This window comes from Cnephaeus nilssonii (genome assembly GCF_951640355.1).
Source record: "Cnephaeus nilssonii genome assembly, chromosome: X".
NCBI lineage: Eukaryota > Metazoa > Chordata > Mammalia > Chiroptera > Vespertilionidae > Cnephaeus > Cnephaeus nilssonii.
Window position 1 is genome coordinate 114,994,819 of NC_137071.1, and position 19,068 is coordinate 115,013,886.

General features: G+C 42.9%; 1 pseudogene across 1 annotated transcript; it reads left to right on the forward strand.

Annotated features, from left to right (window-relative positions):
* Positions 1 to 572: 572 nt before the first annotated feature.
* LOC307095785 (jun dimerization protein 2-like) lies at positions 573 to 1,041 on the forward strand (annotated as a pseudogene). Its single transcript has one exon. The product of its transcript is annotated as a jun dimerization protein 2-like (transcript).
* Positions 1,042 to 19,068: the final 18,027 nt, after the last annotated feature.

The following is a 19,068-nucleotide window of genomic DNA, read 5'->3' on the forward strand; positions in this document are numbered from 1 at the left end:
TGTAACACAGTGGTAAGTATTTGTGTACCTAAATATAGAAAATGCTCATTAAAATCCTATGTAATAAAAGCCCAGCAACCAAAATGGCGGAACGACTAGAACAACCAGAGACCAGAACCACCACAGCCCCTCGCCTGGGCTGGCCCCGCCCCCCAGCAAGCAGTTAGGGACAATCAGACAGGCAGGCGAGTGGTTAGAGGCGATCAGGCAAGCAGGCGAGCAGTTAGGGGTGATCAGGCAGGCAGGCAGAGAGGTTAGGGGCAATGAGGCAGGCAAGCGAGTGGTTAGGGGAGATCAGGCAGGCAGGCAGGTGAGTGGTTAGGGGTGATCAGGCAGGCAGGCAGAGCCCTGCAATCTATTGCCTCAAAGAGGGAGACCCAGGTTGCCCACCACAGCTGCGGGAGGGATGCTGGGCAGCTGCGACAGGAGGCGCTGGTGGCAGTGAATGCTGCAGGGTGGGGCTGGCGCCACTGAAGCTCCTGTGCAGCATGCCACCTGCAGCCTGGCCCAGGCCCCAGGATTGCCGCCTCTGCCCATGGCTTCTGCAGAGCTGGACTGCCATTCTTCCTGCTATGATACATGGGCAGATCCTGGACCCTTCCATGACTGCAGGCTCTCTGCCAGGGCTTGGCCCCCTGACCGGACTCCCCAGCTCGTCCCTCACTGCAGAGGAGCATTGGGGCCATGATCACCCCTTTGCAGTTCCTGGAGGTAAAACTGAGCAAGAGGCCTCAACCTGTGAAAAGTAAGCTAGACAAGGAAGAATAGCAGAGGAAAAGGCGCCGGGAAAAGAACAAAGTGGTGGCAGCCCAATGCCGGAACAAGAAGAAGGAGCAGACGGAGTTTCTGCAGCAGGAATCTGAGTGGCTGGAGCTCATGAATGCAGAGCTGAACACCCAGATGGAGGAGCTGAAGCAGGAGCGGCAGCAGCTCATCCTGATGCTCAACCAGCATCACCCCACCTGCATCATCAGGACCTACCGCGTTAAGAACCCTGACTCAGAAGGCAACCCACTGCTGGAGCAGCTGGAGAAGAAGTGACCATGGGCTGGGAGGAGGACAAGGAGGAGGAGGAGATGAGGAGAGGGTGGAGGAGGAGGGTCCCAGAGGGCTCTTCCTTGCTGCATGAAAAACTCTTCAATGAGGCTCAGCACAGCCAGCATTGACCTGGCTATTTTGTGAAACTCAGATCAGCCACACCAGGGGAAGAAACCCAGTCTGATGAAACCAGGAGCAAGCACTGAGGCCAAAGTAGTCCTGTGGGGGGGGGGGGGCTATTCTGCCTGGGTCCAGGCTTGCAAGAGGCAGGACAGAGGCTCTGGGCTGGAGAGATGCCCAACCAGGCAGCTGTGGGCATTTCTCCGGCCTCTCCGCAGGACACCCACCCAAAGGACCTCTGAGCAGCCAGGAAAAGCCATGAGTTGCAACCAAAATTTGTCTGAGGATGGAACTCAGAGTGCAACTGCAATCTGCCTGTCCCTCACCTTGACCCTGATCCTGATGCAAGGCTGGAGAAGGGCACAGTGCCAGGCCCTGCTATACCCACCCACCATGGTCCAGCTCAGTCCTTCCTGGAGTGACAGCCAGGGCGCACCCTCGCCGGCCCTGCTGGAGTTGTTGTGGGCACAAGGCGTGGGCGCCCTTCCAAAGCACATACTCACTGAATGTTACAGACTGGCTGTCCTGGCAGGGCTTTCAACTGCACATGTTTTTTATACTTTCTTTTTCTTTTTTTAATATTTAAAAAAAGATGTTATACAAGCAATATATAAATGGATTTCTATAATCACTCAATGTGGTACAGTATAAATATGCTATGGTTTGTATGTTATGAACAGATATTCAGCAGTTATGGTCATTGCATGTAACTTCTAAGTACTGTAGTCTCTGGGTGTTGGGGTGCCAGGGGCAGGAGTGTGGTGCATTTCCATCCTGGTAAACCCTTCATAGTACTCAGTTCTGTATCACTCAGTAAACATTACTCTTACTTAAAAAAAAAAAATAGGGAGGCCCAGGCTACCCGGCCGGTGGTGCTGCAGTGGGTGGGCAGGGCCTCCCTCTGTGGGGGCCCCATCATCGATCACCCCACAGAGGGAGGCCCAGGCCACTAGCCAGTGATGCTGTGGCCGGTATGCGGGGTGGCCACTGACCACCCTGCAAAGGGAGGCCCAGGCCAACCAAGCAATCGCACCCCACACCTGTCACCTGCAGAGGGAGGTGACTGGTGGTAGGGGAGGAGGGGGCAGCACTGCACAGATGGCAAGCAGTGGCAGTGGCGGGGGCGGGGCCAGCTGCCAGCCGCCGGGGTAAGGAAAGCCCTGATAGGCCCTGATCTCAGGCCAGGCCTAGGGACCCTACCTGAGGGGTTCCGGATTGTGAGAGGGTGCAGACCGGGCTGAGGGACCCCTCTGAGTGCATGAATTTTTGTGCACCGGGCCTTTAGTTTATATATATAAAACCCTAATATTCAAATAGACCGAATGGTGGAACAACTGAACAACCTGTCGCTATGACGTGCACTGACCACCAAGGGGTGCATGCAGAACATGGCGAGTGTCGGCAGCAGCCGGCAGAACATGGAACATGGTGGGCATTGGCCACGGCAGGGTGGTGGAGCAGGTGAGTAGGGCACCAGACCAAGACAGGGTGCCAGTTGTTGTCATCGGGGCAAACCTCTGATGGTTACTGAAAATTCTTTGCCCCTGTGCGCTGCAGTCCTGCTGGGCACTTGCACCCACTGCCTGTGCCCAGTGTCGGTCCCAGTTGCTTAGCGCCATTATCAGAGATGAGTGGCAGGTGCCAGCCTCGATCACCCCTGAGGACTTCTCCACCTCCCCCTGCTCCGGAGGGGCAATCGGGGCAGCAGCCAACGCTTGTACCCACTGACGGTGCCAGCCCCACTTGCACCCACTGCTGGCGCCAGCCCCAATCACTCCACACTGTCAGTGGGTGTGAGTGGGGCGGGTGCCATCAGCATGTGGGAACGGTGGAGGCAGGAGAAGGGCTGCCTGCAGACAGGGGACTGGGGGCTGCAGTGGGAGGGGCTAGAAGGGGGTGTGGAGGATAGGCCGAGACCTGCCCCTGTGTCTACCGCAGCCTCATGGCCCACAGTTCCTTTCAAGGTGCACAAATTCGTGCACTGGCCCCCTAGTATAGTATAAAAGATAAAAAATGGTACACCTGTATAGGGCACTTACCATGAATGGAGCTTGAAAGATTGGAAGTTGCCCTGAGTGAGTCAGTGAGTGAGTGGTGAGTGAATGTGAAGGCCCAGGACATTACTGTACACAAGCATCATCACCAACATATGAGCAATGCATTGTACTGTGACATCACTCTCCAATAGCAATTGTTCACCTCTATTGTAATCTTATGGGACTGTATATGCAGTCCATCATTGATTAAAACATTGTTATGTGGTGCATGACTGTGTAAACTACTGCTTTTTTTTTCCAGGGAATTTTTAATCAATAAGAAACAATCTATTATCTTGAACCAATCACACATGATTCAAAAAATAGCTGCCACCTTTGAACTTTGATGTGTACAATAGTTTTCAGATTGTGAAGAACAACCCAAACTTTGGTGTTAGTGTAAATGCTTGAATTAATCATCCAGAGTTCACTGTCCTATAGGTGTTCTAAAATTCTGGTGAGTGAAATGTAAAAGTAGTTAGGAAGTATACAATCTTAGCTGAAAATTGGATTAGTGTCTTTTAAGGCAGTTTCATACAAAATTTCTAAAAAATATTTTAAAAAATAGATTTTTAGAGAGAGAGGAAGGGAGAGGGAGAGAGAGAGAGATACATCAATCAGCTGCCTCCCACATGCCCCCTTCTGGGGATCCAGCAGGCAACCCAGGCATGTGCCCTGACTGGGAATCAAACTGGCAACTTTTCAGTACCCAACCAAATGAGCCACACTGGCCAGGGCCAACCTTTTAAATTTAAAAGCTTTGTGCATGTGATGGAGAGCTTGTGGACAATATATATAAATCATAATTTCAACAACTTAACTGCTGTCATTTTTATGCATTTTCATTTGGTCCTTTTTAGGTGTTTTATTTATTGCTTTTTATGCACAGATCTGTTTTGACTTAGTTATAAACAATAGGGTATATTTACTTTTCCATCACTTAACATGTCATAAGCATATTTTCAAGTATTCACATAATTTGCCTTTACTTTTAATGATGGCATAATTGTAAATCAAGTGGCTGTATAAAAATAGAACTATTTACCTACTTTGACCTATTGGATTTCTTCCCCAGTATTTTGAATTCTCTAAAAAATGTTTAGATGAACATCTATATACAGTATATAACTTTTCTCATTATATTGCACTAGTGGCCTGATGCACGAAATTCATGCAAGAGTAGGCTTTCCTCCCCCCAGCTTCCCTCTGGCACCTGTGACCCGGGCTTCCCTCGCAGCCCTGGCTTTGTCCGGAAGGTTGTCCGGAAGGACGTCCAGTCTAATTAGCATATTATGCTTTTATTATTATAGATTCTTTAATTAAGGTAGGTTAATATAGGTGAGGTTATAATCAGAAGTTAAATAGTAAAGCCACTGGGTTTTTTAAAAAATTGGTTAACTATAGAGATTTTGTGATCATGAACTTCCTGTTGGAATTTCTTATATGTTGAAGATGGCGTTTAATATTGTTATCATGGGAACTCAGTTTTGCATACAAAAAATATCTTGAGCAACAGGTAAGGCAGAGTGTAGCAGAAACTTAGGCAAATGTTAGACCTTTCAAGGTCATGGATTTATAAGGAACCCAGGTCTAGAAGAAGAATGTGGTGAAGGCATGGTGGGGCTGCATATGCTGTTAATTTCATTGAAGAGTGAGAAGGCCTATAACAGCTTAAGAAGTTTCATTGCTGAGACATCTGAGACACATCTATTGGGAGGGTCCTTGTTTTATAGAAAAGTCATTTAAATATTCTATAAGAATTCAAATCTGCAAACAATATGGTTGCTTCTAAGGTTGTTGAGCATTAAATTGGCTTGTATTCAGAGGGAAGCATTCAAGTATTTCATAGGAAAATGCCTCAAAGAGAATGTTGTATGAATCAAGTAAATCCTAGTATAGAAGCCTCCACGCTTGAAAGAATCAAGGCTTTCAAATTTTTCCTCAGCATAAGGTTTAGGTATTATATAATAGTGACAACTCCATTTAATTTCTTAATTAAGAGGAAAAAGGTCACCCTGACCATCATGCTCAGAAAGGTTCATGAAAAAAGTCAAAAGTAAAAGTGCTATGATACCATTGGACTAGCCTTTCTCACATAAATTGCATACCTTAATATTTCATTTTCATTTACAAGGAAAAGGGGATATAAGAAATAAATATGAAAGAACTTCATATTTAACATATATAGGATTTTGAGTCGAACTATTATTATTATTATTATTGTTGTAAAAATTAACAGTGATTACCTCTTTTTATGTTTTTCCCTGTGTCAGCTTGTACACCATTCTTTCTAACTTATATCCTGATTATGATTAGAGACTGCAAACTTTAATTAGCAGATTCTGCCCCCCACCCCCCTCACAACTGGCACTGCAACTTAGTATACTTGATGTGCCACATTTAATTTTCAGTGCTTTTTAAAATGATGTTTGAGTTGTGATGTTGTGTAGAAATATCAGGGCTACTGACTTGTCAACCTCATTATGCTGTGCTCCAGTGACTGCTTCCCAAACATTAATTACATTGCACAGAGACCATGTCTATTGTTTTTCGTTTTTTTCCCTTTAAACTATGAACTGTAAATTGCTTTAAAAATTAAATGCAGCTAAGTCGTGTTTATAATATTCTCTTAATTAAACACAGTTGGAGGTCCAGGCTATGTAGTATATGAAACACTGACAGCATTGCCAAAAGATAGCCCACACCCTGTTCATTTTCTGTGACAAGTAGTTGGTAAATGATTACTGCTCATGCCACATTTGTCAACCTGTGTGTATTCTGATGTCAAGATACCTTAGAGATATAAATGACTACTTATCTCTAAGCATAGTAGTGTCACCCATGTGTTAGTCACACTTGCTCATGAGTAAGTGCTTTAAGGTGACACTGCATCAAAGAAAGTTATAGTGGGCCTAGAGGGTGATTCAGAGGTCCATGTTTTGATGGTGATGTTTTTATAAATTCAGCAGGATTGAAAAATCAGATGCCCCACTTAATCTAATATACTTTGTACCACTTTCAGGGAATGAGAATTCAGTAAACTATATTTAAATGTAAAACTATAATGAATGGAGTTTAGTCTTCTTTGAATATCCAGTTTATGCTGTTCTTCAGGGTCATCATGAGAGATGTCTATGATGGTACTATCTGAAGCTCCAATCAATAGACATGTCTTGGTGACAGTGTGCCAGAACCCAGAATGTTGACTGTAATTTGAATGCTTTGTTGAAGAAGAAAGAGTCAGAGTCTTTTACTGTGGGCATTTTTAACATAGATATTTGAAACAAATACCAAGTAAAACTCAGTGGAAAATAAAGTTCTAGAAATACCAATTTCTTTTCAGCAACTATTCTTTTAATCTTCACCCAATGATATTTTACCATTGATTTTTAGAGAATGGAAAAGAGAGGGAAAGACAGAGCAATATCAATGTGAGAGAAACACATTGATTGCGTGTCTTGACCAGGGTGGGCCCAGCCAGGGAGGAGCCTGCAACCCAACCGAGGTACGAGATATGTGCTCTTGACTGGAATATGCCCTTTGGTCTGACTATCCACTGATCCAAACCAGCTAGGGCCTTTTTTAGTAACTTGAAACCAATAGCTTCTCATGACTACTCCAGCATTGGCAGAGTGGGAAAGAGCCCTAGCTTTGTATCATTAAATCTGACTAGAGGAATTGCATATAAACACATGAATACTACAATTCATAAGAAGTACCAAATTCTCAACCTATGCAGTAGTGTTAATTCATATGTTCAAGCAACTGATGATGTGACACTCAGTCCCTCTGAGGCTTATAGAAGGGAAAAAATTCATGTGTAAGTTTCTATCTAGGGATGAGCTCAATTCTCTTTACTTAATATTAAATCCATAGAAGATATTCTGTGAGGATTTAGGCCCATCCTGTCTCTGCCCTGAGGCTTGAATAATCAGGTCCAGCTAGAACTCTGCTCCATAAAACCAGGGGTTGCTGGAATACTTTGGCTTTGGAGACTCAAAGGAAAGCCCATTCCACATAAGATATCATCCTTAACAGTCTCCCGTGGGGCCTAAGTTTCAAAACTGGAAATGAATACCTTTAGTCAAAGATGCTTAATTTACAAAATACCTCTGAAAAATGAACTTCATCTGAGAGGAATAACTCATTTCATTCTGATTAGTCATTAATCACTTTGAATAAGCTGTTGACAGGTAAGACGTCTGGAAAAGACGTGAGAGAAAGGGACATATAGATTCAAGTAACCTTTGATGAAGGAGAGGAAAGAGGGATAGATTTAGAGTAGGAATGAAGGAAAGGTGCTATAGTAGGATTTTTATTCAGTTTGGAAGCAGCAAAAAGACCCTGGGATTCTGAAGTAAGGGGAAGAGATTTCCTCCGCATGTGTGTGTGTACATGATTGAGAGAGAATATGGTGATGTTAAAGAAAAACTGCACCTACCATTTGTAATCTATGAGAATTGGTAAATTATTATTCAAGAGCATTGTTATCTTGAAAATTTTATTACTTGAAATCCTTTCATTTTCTTGCTGTTATTTCATGTCTCTATGTCAAATTTTCTCACCATTTTTTGTATTCACTATCCCCTTGTCAAAACTTTGCTCCATTCCAAGCAGTCTGATTCAGTGAGACACTGTTGTGTATTATTGCTCAAATTTGGGCTGGTGACTTTCTCAATCTAATCTACTTATTCATGACTCATTAAATGAGATGTATCTATATATGTGTGTATTTCAAGCAGTATGTTAGGTATTTTACTTGCTTCTGAGATATATGCAGTTGAATAAGTTACCAAAATTATTTAAGCCTCTATTTTCACACCGATAAAGGGAACAGTAAGATGCTAATGAGTTAATGACAACAAAGATGCAGTCAGCATTGAGGAAGTTAGTGCTTCCTGTGTGCCCCTTACTAGAATAGGAACTTTACATATTATTTTAAAACTAGAGGATCCCTTGGACTGGCCTGCACCCTCTTGCAATCCGGGACCCCTCAGAGTATGTCGGACTTCCAGTTTCGGCCCTATCCCCTGGCCTGCAGGGATCAGGCCAAAATCAGCAGTCTGATATCCCCTGAGGGATGTAGTAGTGCCCGAAGTGGCAGGCAGCCGGGGAGGAGCCTGAGCCTGGGCCAGGCACCGCACCACTCCCACTCCCACTCAGCCTGGCCCCACTGTGCCTGCCTCCACTGCTCCTTAGTAGCGCTGCCGCAGCTGTGCTCACCAGCTGTGAACCCAGCGTCTGGCGCCCATCAGTCAGCTGAGCATTGCTCCCGCTGTGTGAGTGCACTGACCACCAGGGGGAAGCTCCTACATTGAGTGTCTGCCCCCTGGTAGTCAGTGCGCGTCATAGCGACCAGTCAACCAGTCGTTTGGTCGTTCGGTCGCTTAGGCTTTTATATATGTAGATGGTATGTGATGATTCTCCTCCTCATTATAATATTAGAATATGTTCAATGTAAAAGAAAAAGAGGACAACAAAAAGAAAACAGTAAAAAGTTGCCTTTAGTGCCACCATCTAATAATCAATCAAAGAATTATACTATTTAACAATTATTTATACCTTGATGCTATACTAGTATATACCTTACACTTTTTGCTATAAAGTGAATCGAATAAATCTTTTGTTATTCTTACATCAATGTTGTAAGTAGATATTGTCTTTACAATTTTATAGGAAGTTACACGAATGGAAGAGCTAGTCTCTCTGACTCAAATGCTCTGTCCCATATTTTGCTTCTCATTCTTTTGTAATAGAAATAGTCAAGGATGCATACTTCTGTACTCCAAACAAACTCTTCCCCTGTACAAACTAACTTCCAGTATGGAGTCATCTGCATGTGAGACAAGCTGTGTCAAATGGGAAAGATTGGCCATACCAGATGGAGGAACAAGTCAACCATAGTGACAGTGATATTTCTATCAATGATTCGATCTTTTGTAAAGACCCCTCTCTCACACAGTGAACCCCTCTTCTTAAACATATGGTCTTCTTTCTAAATTGGTATTTTCCCTGATAGTTTCTACTGAACTGTTAGCAAAGGTTCTTGTAGCAAAGCAAACATTTCTTGTTCTTAAATATCTACACAAGAAAGGATGAAATAGTACCATTTGCAACAATATGGAAGGACCTTGAGAACATTGCTAAGTGAAATAAGTCAGATAGAAAAAGCCAAGAGCCATATGATTTCACTCATATGTGGGATATAAAACTGAAACTCCTGCACACAAACAGCAGCATGGTGGTTGCCAGAGGAAAAGGGATGGGGGGAAAAGGGGGACCTAATATAAGGTGACAGGAGAAGATTTGACTTGGGTGGTGGGCACATGGTGCAATATACAGATCATGTAACATAGAAATCCACACCTGAAACCTTGTTTATGTTGATCAATATCATCCCAATCAACTTAATAAATAAAAATTTTAAAAAATCTTACAGAGATATCTTCTTTAAATAGGTCATGGTACCTTTCTCCCCAGTATCTCCCTTCCCTGCTGGAGGTGAGGTAGCCTTACTTGCAATGATTAGATCTTTTTTTACCAAACTAATGGGTAAAAAAAAACACCCATGGCAAAAAAAGGGGCAAAAATATTATTCTGTACTAGAGACCCGGTGCACAAAATTCGTGCACAGGGTGGGGGGGGCCACTCAGCCCAGCCTACACCCTCTTCAATCCGGGACCCCTCGGGGGATGTCCGACTGCTGGTTTAGGCCCGATCCCGACATCCCTCTCACAATCCTGGACCACTGGTTCCTAATCGCTCACCTGCCTGCCTGCCTGATTGCCCCTCACTGCCTCTGCATGCCGGCCTGATCATCCCTAATTGTCCCCCGCTGCCGGCCAGGTCACCCCCAACTGTCCTCCCCCCCGCTAACCTGGTCGCCCCCAACTGCCCCCCTCTTCTGGCCTGGTCACCCCAAACTGCCCCCCCAGCCTAGTTGCCCCACGCAGTCTGTTTGTTCAGTCGTTTGGTCATCCCTCACTAATGCCCTTGCCGGCCTGGTTGCCCCACACAGCCTGCTTGTCAGTAGTTTGGTCGTCCCTCACTAACGCCCCTGCCGACCTGGTCGTCCCACCCAACCTTCTTGTTCAGTCGTTTAGTCATCCCTCACTAACCCCCTTGCCAGACTGGTCGCCCCACGCAGCCTGCTTGTCAGTAGTTTGGTCATCCCTCACTAAGGCCCCTGCCGACCTGGTTGTCCCACCCAACCTTCTTGTTCAGTCGTTTGGTCATCCCTCACTAACCCCCTTGCCAGCCTGGTCGTAGGCAGCCATCTTGTGAGGACATGATGGTCAATTTGCATATTACTTCTTTATTATGTAGGATAAGAGCACATAGCTACTTCTGCCCTACACTCTTAGTATGCTTCATCCACTTCCTGGTTTAACTTTTCTGGGCATTATTTTCATTATCTGAAATTATAAATCCTTATTCCATTGCCAGAGATAAACCTAAGACTCAGTTGTATTCCCAGTTTTTCTGAGCTGATAGGGAATCCAGATGACAACCTAAAGTCCTTCTCCATAGTGGATAATCTGGATAGTTTATACCCACAAATGGGTCAAGCATATTGCATTTAATGTTCCATCAAGTCATGCCAAGTCCATGCTCTCATGGGTTTAGATTTCAAAAGAAAGGGCTAGGAGGTTGTGTATTTCCTGGCATGTGGTATGCCTCTTAGTGAAATGAACGACACTTTGCAGACCAAAAGCTGGCATGAAACATGCCTTTGATTTCATCAGCAAGCATGCCATATGTCACAGAATTCTACTGCTTCCTCCCTGTTATTTCATTTTGAGTGCATCTTTCCTGCACATGGCTTTTGGTTGCAGTTAAGCAAAATGGATAATACAGTCAATTGATGTAAATAACTTCAATTCAATTGGGCCTAATTTATTTTAATTATTACTAAATTAATTGTATTCTAAGTTTAATATTATTTATGGTAGGCAACATGTTATATTGAAAAGAGCACTAGACTAGGAGTAATGAAACCTGGGTTCTTATCCAAGGTCTATTACTGCCTTGCTATTTTTGCAAATATTTGAGGTACTTTTTTCCTGTCTGAAAATGGGATTAATAATATCCTCCCAATGTGCTATGTCAGAGGGGGGTGTATGCATATAAACTTCAATACTGTATGTGAAATTTAAATATTTGAAAATATCTACAAGTGCTTTGCAAAATATGAACTATTAATATATACCATCTAATAGATGGCTGAATAGACACACATGTGTATGAACATAGATAGAACAGAAATCGAAGTCCAGAATTGAAGTTTTCTATACAAAAGTTGGCATTCCTATTTTTCTGATGAAAAAATAACATATCCTCAAAGTAGGAAATAAAGAAAATATAAAGGAAATAAAAATTATGCATACAAAATACACACAAATAAAAATCCTATATAACAAAAGGCTAATATGCAAATGGACCAAATAGCAGAACAACTGGAACAACTGAACAACCGGTTGTTATGACATGCGCTGACCACCAGGGAGGGTGTGCAGAACATGGTGAGCGTTGGCCGCGGCGGGATGGTGGAACAGGTGAGTGGGGGTGCCAGACCAAGGCAGGGCGCCAGTTGCTGTCATTGGGGAGAGACTCTGGCGGTTACTGAAAATTCTTTGTTCCCTGCACTGCAGTCTGCCTGGTGCTTGCACGTGCTGCCGGCGCTGGCCCCACTTGCACCTGCTTCCAGCACCAGAGCCGCCGCTTGCACCTGCTGCCAGTGCCTGGTGCCGGTTCCGATCACTCAGCATCATCAGTGGGTGCAAGCCGTGGATGCCAGCCCTGAATGCCCCTGAGGGCTTCTCCACCTCCTCCTATTCCTGAGGGGTGATCGGGGCAGCAGCCTCCACTCGCACCTGCTGATGGTGCCAGCCCCACTTGTATCTGCTGCTCACAGTGGCCCCAATTGCTCCATGCTGTCAGCGGGTGTGAGCAGGGCTGGCGCTGTCAGTGTGTGGGAGCGGTGGTGGTGGGAGCGAGGCTGCCAGCAGATAGAGGACCAGGGGCCATGACAGGAGGGCTGGGTGGGGGCGTGGAGGATGGGCCGAGACCCACTCCTGTGTCTACCATAGCCTTGCTGCCCACAGTTTCTTTCAAGGTGCACAAATCCATGCACTGGGCACCTAGTCTTACCTTATAATAGAGAAACATGCAAATTGACTGCACCTCCGCTATGCCCACGATTGGGCCGGCAGGAGGCTGGGGGCAGGACTCCGGGTGGCATATCCGCCGTTGAGAAGATCAAGATGGCGGTGCCCAGTGGCCGGGCCCATGCCGCCGCTGCCGGGGGTGCCTGGGGCGATCGACACCCCGGGGGGCGTGGCCGGATCCATGCTGCCACTCCCCGGGGTGCCGGGGGCTATCAGCACCCCGGGGGGGCGTGGCCGGGCGATGGGCACCCCGGGGGGGCGTGGCCGGGCGATGGGCACCCCGGGGGGGCGTGGCCGGGCGATGGGCACCCCGGGGGGGCGTAGCCGGACCCATGGCGCCGCTCCCCGGGGTGCCTGGGGCGATCAGCACCCCGGGGGGCGTGGCCTGGCGATCGGCACCCCGGGGGGGCGTGGCCGGGCGATCGGCACCCCAGGGGGGCGTGGCTGGACCCATGCCGCCGCTCCCCGGGGTGCCTGGGGCAATCAGCACCCCAGGGGGTCGTGGCCGGGCGATCGGCACCCCGGGGGGGCGTGGCCGGACCCATGCCGCAGCTCCCCGGGGTGCCTGGGGCGATCAGCACCCCGGGGGGGCATGGCCGGTCGATTGGCCACCTGGGGGGGGCTTGGCCGTGCCCATACCGCCCCTCCCGCCCCTCCCGGGGGTCCCAGGGGCCAGGCTTTCCTGGCCTTGGGCACCAGCGGGGAGCCTGCACTGATCGCAGGAAACCACTGGGGGTCGGCTCCTGTGATCGGTAGCAGGGACGCTGGGTGCGGCGAGCCCAAGGCCAGGAAAGCCTGGGGCGGAGGCTTTCCCGGCCTTGGGCACCAGTGGGCAGCCTGCACGGATCGTGGAAACCACTGGGGGTCGGCTCCTGCGATCCTTAGCAAGGATGTTGGGTGCCGCCGAGCCCAAGGCCACCTCCCGGGGCCAAGCCCCGACCCTGAAAAAGGCAGAAGGCGGTGGCCACAGCCAAGGCCTGGGTCCCTGGTGCCGGCAGAAAACTGGTGCAGGCAGCCAGGTGAATGAAGGTCTATTGCACGAATCTTCGTGCAAACGGGCTACTAGTATACTTCATAATCACACAACACCCCACAACAGGGTGGGGGCAAAAGTGGGTTTATAGTTGTGAGTATGTGAAACACAGACATTATTCTTGTATTATTATTTACTAATTATTATATTATTTTCCATACAAACAACTGTAAACCCACTTTTACTCCAACCTGTATTTTGATGTATTTCCTTTCAGTTTTTAAATTTTGTTCAAATAATTGGTAATAAACTTTTATGTATGAGGCATACTGTTTTTCTGATTAAAAATTAATAAAAGCTAATTAAGGAGAATTTAATAGAAAGTTGAAGTTCTTTGTAATCACCCTTTGTTCCCATGAAACTAATTTTAACAATTTTTCATTATTAATTCAGTTTTATACCTTACTTTTATTTAATATTGTATCCTGTGTGCCCTACACTGGAATAGGAACTTAAGCTAATATATCAAATTATCAACGATTTTAAAAAACTGTTTTGTTTTAACTTTTTATTATCTAAAATTTTAAACATATAAAAGAAGAGAGCATGATTGAATGAACCCCAACACTCACCCATCATATAACTTCAACAATTTTCAACGCATGGGAAATTTTACTTCATCTACCTCCTCACTCAATTCCTTCTCTTACCTCCCAAGATTTTTTGAAATAAGTTCAAGATATCATATAATTTTATTCATAAAACTTCAGTATCTGATTATAAGATATGAAGACTCTTTTTAGCCTAACTATAATACCATATTTCACCTTAAAAATAAACAATACATTTTAATATCATCAAATATGCTGTACTCTTCCAAATTTCCCAGACCAGTGGTCGGCAAACTCACTAGTCAACAGAGCCAAATATCAACAGTACAACGATTGAAATTTCTTTTGAGAGACAAATGTTTTAAACTTAAACTTCTTCTAATGCCACTTCTTCAAAATAGACTCACCCAGGCCATGGTATTTTGTGGAAGAGCCACACTCAAGGGGCCAAAGAGCCTTATGTGACTCGAGAGCCGCAGTTTGCTGACCATGGTCCCAGACTATCACATAATGTATATGTAGTTTTTTTTTTCCATTTCTTAGTCCGAATGAGAATCCTAGAAAGGTATACATATTATAATTTGTAAATGTACTCATTACATCTCTTTTAGTCTGTATATTTCCCTTTCCACTATTTTTTGCAATTTATTTGTTGAATCTAAATATTTTTTCCTATACAGTTTGCATCCCTATTGCATTATTTGATTCATTTCTCTGTTCTAGTACTTCCTATAAACTGGATGTTAGATTAAGATATTGTTGCTTAATAGAAATACAATGCAGGACACATAGGTATTTTTTAAATTTTGGAAGCCACAAAAAAGAAAAAAAGAAACAGGTGAAATTAATTTTAATGATATATTTTACTTAACCTAATATATCAAAATGTTATCCTGTTAATATATAATCAATATAAAATTATTAACAAGACTTTTCACATTGCTTTTTTATATTAAGTCTTTGAAATATTCAGCAAAACCTCGCAAATCCTAATATATAACTTTTCTATAATTTTTTGCCATTAAAAGATCAGTGATTTAGGCAGGATTTCTGGCTGTGTCCTGCTGAGTATCCATTTCTTAAAAATCATCTATGAATTATAAAACTTGACAAATTGACAAAAACAACCCTTTAAGCACCCTGGAAATCAACCAAAGGCCTACAAAAATCCAACAATCAGTTATACTTGAATAAACTATTTTACTTTGGGTAACAAAAGTGGGAATCTATGGTATTTTTGCCTGCAGTTGCTCATACCCCACTCCCTCAGATTGATCAATTCTCATGGTGGGAAGGATTAAGAACTGTAGCTGAACTATCATGGTAGGTGGTTCACTTGATGTGGAGAGGTGCATGATGTCTAGTGACACTATTGGTAGAAGTGACCACCTTGGTGAAGTTGGGCCAGTAGGAAGGGCCAACAGTTCTGCTAACCTGAGGTTGTGAAAACATATTCCTATCTAAGACTGTGCACATGTGCAGCAGACAGTGGAGACTAGAGAGGGCTCAAGCCAGCCACACACTGTCAACTCTGTAGCAGTGCACAGAGGAGATATATAAAGGCTCAATGGAAAAGAAAAGTTGTGGCAAACTTAAAAATGGTATGAACTTTGAATGTGCTCCCTTTCTCACACACAGATCTATTGGCAGAAGATAAAACCTTTACAGGCTTGAGATGGTTTAGCACAACCTCTGTACAATCATTGACCACAAAACTACAAAGACAGAGTTCACTCTTAGTAAGCCAGGCTTAAAATAAAAGAATATAACAAAAATCCTGATATATAATCCAAAATGTCCAATTTTCAACAAAAAAAGGAATTATACATAAAATAAAATAGGAGAGCATGACATACACTCAGTAAAAAAAAAAAAAAGTCAGTTTGAACTGTCTCTGTCTCCTGATATAGCAATTAGCCAACAGGTCTTCAAAGCAACTATTATTATGTTCAAAGAAGGAAGGGAAACCATGAATACAGACTTAATGGAAAGGATGACAAAAATGAACAAAGTAGGGGTTTTGAAGAAGGAAGTAGAAATTATAGAAAGAACAAAATGTAAATTCTATGATTGGAAAGCACAATAATTGAAATGTTCACTACAGGAACTCAACAGAAGATTCAGGTTGGGAGAAAGGATTTGGTAACTTGAATGTTTATCTATAGAAATTGTCCATTGTGAAGAACAGACAGAAAAAAAATCAAAGAAGAATGAACAGAGCCTCAGGTACATGTGGGGCGGCATAAAAAATATCAACATATGCATAATAATACGACTCCCGAAGGAGAGGTGAAAAAGAAAAGGCAGAACATCCTTAGCAAAAATATTTGCAAATTTAACACAACATGTAAAAAAGGATTATATTCAGAAGTAAAGAGGATGTGAAATACTGATACATGCCACAACATGGATGAACAAGAACATTATGAAAGTGTTGTGAAAGAACTCAGATGCAGAAGACCACATATTGTATGATTCCACTTGCAGAAAATGTTAAGAATAGGCAAATCCATAGAGACAGAAAGTATATTAGTAGTTGCCAAGACCTGGAGGGAGGTTAAATTGGGAATGACTGCTTAACGTATGTGGGAATTATTTTTAGGGTGAAAGAAATTTTTTAAAAACTGGATGGTGGTCATGGTTTCATAACTCTATAAATGTACCCCATATCTTTGAATTTTACATTTAAAATGAGTTAATTATATATTATGTAAATGATACTTCAATAAAGCTGTTTAATAAAGAAATAGTAAATAAACCAAAAACAAGAATAAAACAAAAATATCGGTAACATTGACTCCCTGAGTAACATTTTTCAAAACAATAGATAACCTAGAATTGATACATTTATTAGTACAAAAATTATTAATTTTCAATAGTAATTATAAAATACTTTACAGTTGACAAGGTATTTTCATATATATTATTTTAGTGGGAATATTTCTGCCAGCACTCTGAGAGAGAAGGCCATTTGGCCTTTATTATGCAAAGGAAGTGAGGTTAGCTGATTTATTCAATGTCATACAGTAAGTGGCACAAGATGGGTCCAATCTCAGACTTATTGACTTCAAGTTCCGTGACCTTCCTACTACATTATGCCAACCTTGATTCTCTATGGAGGCAACCCAGTTGTAATTATGTTGTATTACTCCCTGTAGGTGAATATGGAAACTTAAAATATTAGAAGAGGGAATCACAAAGGTGAAAATTACAGTGCGATCTGTGCTGTGTTCTTACTGCGTATTTGTTAGTAGGAAGCTGAGGAAGTCTAGTAAATTTCCTCCTTGTGTCCTGGAATGGTGTAGAGATCTGTATCAGACTGATCACACATTGACCCAGCAATACCAAGTCAATTCAAATCTCTTTTCATCTGTGGTGTCCAGTAAATGCAAATTGTGGTAGACAAGGGAAATTGTGTTGCAGACCCACACTTGGTAACCTTGCAGAATAGTCATGTCTTTATAGTTTCATTGGTTTCACTCATGGCATCTTGAGACCCTTCCACTCAGGTCTTAATTCCCTCTTTTCTGGGCATCTTTATGCCATCCTTGCCCAGGAAGCTTATTTTGTTACATAAGCAAGGCAAAATACTTTTTAGATGCTGTGTAAGATCTAGAGGCTAGTTGATCTCCTTCTAAACTGCAACCTAAAGTCTTGCCTGAGTTTTCCACTCTGGTTCCATCTGCTTCTTTTGAATCTTATATCAGAGAATCTGTGACCCTTGTATGGCAAAGAGATTAAGCATATAGGCTCTGGAGCTGGACCTTTTTTATTTTAATTCTAGCTCTATCAGCTGTGTGATCTTGGTGAAATTACCTAACTTTTTTATGCCTCTGTTTTTTGTGTGTTTTATTTTTCATTTGTACAATGAGGGAAATACCTAATTATGAAATTTTCAAGGATTAAATGCAATTATGGATGTAATGTTCTTAAAGAGTGCTTGAATCTTCTTTCTAGTCCTTTTAATTCAGCAAGCTGACAATTGAACTTATACTGGGGGCTTTCCTATGATACTTGTATGTTTAAAACTTTCAATCATATTATTTTCATGTGCTAGCCATAGAAGTCCTGTGAGGTTCATAGGATTAATGATATTAAACCCCCCCCTTTATAGATAAGAGAATGGTGGCACACTACTTTATCATAAAGCCTGGTCTAGAACTTACATTTTAGGATTCTCTCATAGGGCTCTTTGTAATATAACCTGCTGCCTTTTCTCTAGTTAGGTTTTACCAAGAAAAGCAAAATACTTAGTGCAAATCTCTGCAACCAATTATTAACCTGTTTCCACCTCCACAATTAAGTCACTTAAGGGTCTACTTCTTTGTATCATAAGTTAAGTTAATTTGGTTAGCTACTTTACTATCTCATATTTAAGATAATTGAAAATGAAGTTCAAGTAGTAAGCAATAAAAATATTTCTGCTCCCATCTGTTATGCATGAAACTTGAGAGGGTTATAGGTAATGTGCAGATTTGACTGAACTAATGGAGAAGATGGATGGCAATAGAGAGCTATGCTAATGCTTGTTATTTGCAAACTAGAAGAAAGTGATATCTTTGGTTGTTCAATACCATATTTAAAGCTTATAACGTTTCAAGATAGCATATTAAATTTGATGCTACATTTTGGATAAGTATGTTAATGCTAAAATTACTATGGAATGTACAAAACCCCAGTGGATTCATTGTAAAAAAATGAATTGAATATGATTGTTTACTTGAGGAAATAAGCAGCTATTGTTCTTCTCAAAAGAGCTTTTTATACATTGAGCTACCTTCAATTTTCTTGAAAATTGTTTCCCATATGAACAGTTTAGCTCATTTACATAATCCACCACAAAGGATATTGAGAAGTTATAAGAGAAAGATAATTTGAAATTACTTTAGAAAGTTGTTTCAGTTCCAAAAGAGATGGTGTGATAAAGGTAGTTGTCACTGCAACTTAGGGATGTATTATTATTTTAAAATTACTAAGGGATAGAGATGTTGTAGGTACTTACACAATTTTTAAAAATCCCTGTCTCAGTGAATTTGAAATATAAACCACAGATTCTGGACCCTGATTTTAGCATGCACTAAGCTGTTGCCATTTATCTATTAGATATTATTAAATGCTCAGTA